This window comes from Acyrthosiphon pisum, chromosome A1 (assembly GCF_005508785.2).
Source record: "Acyrthosiphon pisum isolate AL4f chromosome A1, pea_aphid_22Mar2018_4r6ur, whole genome shotgun sequence".
NCBI classification, from domain to species: Eukaryota; Metazoa; Arthropoda; class Insecta; order Hemiptera; family Aphididae; genus Acyrthosiphon; species Acyrthosiphon pisum.
This window is the reverse complement of record NC_042494.1, coordinates 161,134,784-161,140,062: the sequence shown is the minus strand read 5'-3', so window position 1 is coordinate 161,140,062 and position 5,279 is coordinate 161,134,784. Positions and strand designations below refer to the sequence as shown.

The 5,279-nt window shown below is 31.4% G+C and overlaps 1 protein-coding gene and 1 long non-coding RNA gene across 2 annotated transcripts in view; one reads left to right on the top strand and one right to left on the bottom strand.

The window, feature by feature from the left end:
* The window catches only part of LOC100159323 (glycine receptor subunit alpha-2-like), a 234,806-nt gene that overhangs the window by 97,199 nt on the left and 132,328 nt on the right, over positions 1-5,279 (bottom strand). The window lies entirely within an intron of this gene.
* LOC115033904 lies at positions 835-3,506 on the top strand. The gene is made up of 3 exons (XR_003839253.1): positions 835-1,199; positions 1,256-1,333; positions 2,929-3,506. It is a non-coding gene; the product is annotated as an uncharacterized LOC115033904 (long non-coding RNA).

The following is a 5,279-nucleotide window of genomic DNA, read 5'->3' as shown; positions in this document are numbered from 1 at the left end:
ACTGATATGACCCAGTTCCAAAAAACTGCAATGCAATTAACACCTAAGAACATATTTTTACATTTAAAATAGTATAAGTACCTACCTTATTATTGTTATTAATTATTATTTATTACCTTATTTTGGATGCTCAAAGCCGACGCACGTTTTGGTGGTTCCATAAATGGAGTGACTAACTCGATTAAATATCTTGTTAAAACTTTACTCAATCGGTAAGTTTTTATAAAAAGATGATCACTTAATGCTAATAAAGGGTCTACTTTAACGCCAAACGGTTGTCTGACATTTTGAGCTTCTTGCCTCTCTATATTAACAATAGCAAACATCATAGCTCTTTCATATTCATTCGCCATTATTGTTATATTTAATAAAATATTAACTCAGCAGTTATAAAATAAAACAACAATAATAAATTAACAAAATGAAAAGGTAATCGACAATCGTAATACAAGTACCTAAACACAAGAATACAAGATAACTAATCAATAATCATAGTATTCTGCAGTTGATTTGTGTGAAATATATTAAATCTATGGTGCTCGAAATTAACAAATCATTCAACTAAATTTTGTCGAATGCGATATAGCAGTAGACATAATGTCCAACGTTTTTCGTTCGAGAAAAGTCATACATCATTTCGAGAATACCATGGACGACGAATCGATCGAGTTCGACGATGAATCGATCGAGTTCTGATTTATGTCGAATGCGACAAAATTCGAGAATAGGGCCCCAGGTTAGTCATCGGTAATACGATTGTACACAGCTGCCCGGTCAGAACTCGATACGGCGTAGTTCCATTAGATGCCGAGCGCTGCTAGTCAGACGTGTCAGATTTTCATTATTCCATATTACATTATTACCTTTTGGTTATTATTATGATAGTCCATCACGATTTTAGATTTACATTTTGCATATTAATTATTATTATGTAAACGTGACGTCGTGACTTGACTTTAGTAAAATGCCGTGTTCATGCTGTGTCGTGTATTGCACATCTGGCTACAAATCAAACACTGATAAAGTGTCATTTTTTTTGTTTCCCAAAGTTACAGCTCTTAAAGAGAAATGGATAAAAGCCATACTTACCACGGGAAAACTTAGTTGTTAATGAAAGAACAGTTGTCTGTGAAAAACATTTAACTGAGGATCAAATTATAAAAACGTGGGAGTCAGGTACTGGCTCCAATAAAATTGAGGTATGTATAACTAATTTTTACCTTAAATTATTTGTAAAATTGGAAATATGTTTTAGATAAATCTGAGACGTCCAAAGTTGGCCAATGATGCCATTCCATGCATTTTCCCTGGACCGAAATATTTATCGAAACCTGTAAAAAAACGAAATCCTCCTACTAAGGGCCTGTTTTACAATCATAGTTTAAATCTCGGTTAAGCCTAACCCACTGTTTTTACCAGCCGAATTCGGTGGTTTAACCTTAGTTCAACGATTGTAATACGGGCACTAAGAGAATGTTAGAATTTGAATCTAAAACTATTAAACAGGTAAATATCCATGATTGTGGTGTTGTTAGAAATTGGTTTATTTTAATATGATAAACACTATTCTTTAATATTTCTGCTAGTTTATTTTATTAGTTTTGTATTTATTCATAATTTTATTGTAATGTATGTATATTTGTGACTAATCTTACTACATTACTACCTAAATTATTTAATTAAATTATTGAAGGTCAAAGAATTCATTGTTGAGCCTACTCCAAACATAATTTCACCAAACTCTGAATATTTTCCTAAAGTAATATTTAACAAAATATTTGAAAACCCTACTACAACAGTTATCCTTCCAGAAGGTTGGGAATACAAAACAAATGGCGATAAATATCCTTTTGTCACATATTATTTTGTGACACTCTACAGTGATATAAGTTTTGGAGTCTTAGTTGAAAAACAGATAAGTTTTGGAAAAGATATGGTCATTACTTGTAAGATACATAACAAATTATTTGATTTAAAACAATTTGGTATCACTATACCCTGTCACCATTAGTTACAAATATAACAAGTTTGTTAAATTTGCTTATTGGTTATAATGTGTGTATTGGTGGCCCATTAGAAGATAAATATCCAGAAATTCAGAATAATATATCAAGTATAGGACTAAATCAGCGTTTCCGACATAATAAGTGCCCTTACCTATTAAATAGTAAAGAACAATAAAAAAGAGTTGCATGCATTGCCTTCACTTGAATAGTGCATTTCGCATGAAAAAAAAACGAATGGCAGATGGTAAAAAAAATATATTGTTATTAACTCCATCAAAAAAACAGGAACTTATCACATTAAGAAAAGACAAGCACAAAATTCAAAAAAGTGTTAAGAGCTAAATTTATAATAAAAAAAGAGGCTGAATTGAACACAGCAAAAGAAAGTTTAAGTACCATGTCTTATAATTCAATTGAAGATTTAATTAATAAACATAAATTGAATGATTCACAATCAACAATGATAAAGGAAATAATAGCGGCAAGCAAATACAAGAATCCCAAAAATAGGCGGTATTCTGAAAATTGGTTACTTCTTTGCATAGTTTATTATGCATGTGGGTATATTTCAAAAAAATTGTCTAAAAGCAATACATGCTTACATTGCTTGAATGCTTTAAAATCCTCATCACTGATTACCTAATCATGCGCATGCGTCATTTTGCAGTACAAGATAATAGGAAAGAAAATCTATCCAAAAAAAAAAAAGAAATTTGCCAAATTATTACATATTTAACTATTAGCTTTTATAATTTAGTAAGAATATGTGCAATATTCTCTTCATTTTTTGCTAATAAATATTTAAAATTATCTTGTTTTTATTTTTCAAAAAATTGAAGTTTACGCATTTTTGCTTTTTGGTTTTCAGCTCATTAGTTTACTTAACGTTGACTTTATTTTTAATTGTTTTTTAATTATTTAGGTTACTTGTTTACATAAACTCAAAATTGGATCCAGAGAGGGGTGATAGAGTGCTATAGCACCCCTCTTGGCATGTTGTTTCCTGGAAAACTTATACTCTACAGAACATGACGTATTTTCAGTAAACTCCAGTCTCCAAGACCTAGATAACTATACTAGTTTATAATTTATACTTGTATAGTCATATATAACCGGTGTTTACAATGTGTGAAAAAATTGGTGTGGTAATTTAAGGAAATTACTTTATAGGAAAAAAAAAGTTTTTGCCACCCCTGTACTTATTTGGTATTTGTTATTTTTCTAGACAGATTATTTAAATAAAAACAAATAAGAATACAAACAAATAGTATATGATACTAACTATGGTATAATTGTACTGCAATAGAAGTTATAGAGCATATTATGATATTGCAAAATTTTTTTCTTTGAAAATTAAGTAAGTTGAAATTTTTAAAATGTAGATTGCAAAAAAATGTTCGCAAATCATTAGTTACAAATACGTAATCACCTAAAATTCTCGATTATCCGCATTTATGTATACACTCATTAAAATAAAAGTTCCTAAAAAAATATATTATACATTAACTTAAGTGCAATTGTTTCCAAATCGTGATAAAGTGATAGTCGATAAACCATACACGACACACGCAATATCAAATATTGAATATCTGACACGTCTGACTAGCAGCGCTCGGCAGTTAATGGAACTACGCCGTAACGAGTTCTGACCGACGTTCCTGCCCACGTCGCTTAACCTGTTCTTTATAATCGTGGGTGGGGGCTACACTGTCGTCTCGCACTCTCGCGGCCTCGTTAAAAATACGTATTCACGCAAAATAGTATACATATATTTCTAATGTAAATACACACGAATCTAAAATACCAAGTTATTTTCAGTAAGTTTTCTTTTTTTAAAATTTTGTCATACAATACAATTATTAAACAGAATAAGAAATGTACAACGGGTTTTGTTAAATTCACAGATTTCTCCCGGTTTTTCTTATTTGAAAAATAATTCCCTGACTTTTCCCGGTTTCCCTGACTTAAAAATTAATTCCCTGACTTTTCCCGGTTTTCCAGGTATGTGGCAAAATATAGAAAAACATCCAAGAGGTTTTCTATTCGTGTACCGTAATAAAAAAAATAGTCCGTGGTCGGATTTTATTATTTTCGATTTTCCGACCCATTTTCACCGGAGAGTATGCCTTTTGGTCTGGGAAAAAATTTCAAAATATCGAAAAACGTATAATAAAAATATTAGTGTATAAATAGTTCTAAGAACAACCTTTACAGAATTAATCATAACAAACTGTTTAATATAATTGCTTCAACAATAATAATTATTTCACTAATTTATATTAGAACATTATGCATTTATTATATTTACCTCCTGCTGGATAGTAGAAGTATTAGCTTTCATTATCCAAAGATAAGTCATCTGCACAATTTTATGTGCACCCAATTCTCCAGCAGTGTGCACATATTCCAAAAAAGTATTTTTGGTGGGTGAAATCCTGTGACCTACAGAGCACTTAAATCTATATTTCAATTTTTGAGTATCATCTGATACTCGGTACAACGGTCTACCACAGTGGCATTGAGGTATGTCGAATTCACTAGGAATTATACTGAAATGAATACATAATGATTCACCTCGGGTACCTGCATTACTCCGTTCCTCGTCAGTGAAATCTGGACCTAAATAGGCACCGAGTGTAAACACTGAGAGATGGATAGGTAAAAGTAAAGTATTTAAATTCATTATAAGAAAAAAATTAAAATAATATTACACGTTTACGAACAAAAGTCGAATGTAGATTCATAATTAATACCATTTATTTTTAGGCATATGACACTCGGCATGAGCTCTTATTTAGATTTATATTTAACAGAATTAATAGATATACATATATAGAATATTAGATAAAATATAACAGACTAATAACAATAACAACAACAAATAAAACAAAGCAGACTATAATATTATAGGACATGTTCTTCAAACATGGTTGTTAGAGTCGAATATCAAGTTTCTCTAGCCATTTGAACGCCATTAGTCCGCAGATGTGTAGAGTTGCTATCCCTCCTTCAAATCTTCTTCTTTGACATTCCTCAACAATATGGCTTGTAGTCTGTATTAGACCGCACTCGCACAACGGGGAATCAGTCATGCCCCATTTGTGTAATTGATAGTTACATCTACCTTGCCCAGTTCTTATTCGGCTTAGGGCCGTCCATTGTGCTCGGCTGAGCTCGAACCCAGGTACTCTGCTATCAGGGTCGCTAACTAGGAAATGGTTTCGGACGTTAGTGTTTGTCCATTTGTTTGCCCACATCTCCTCTATTGATTTA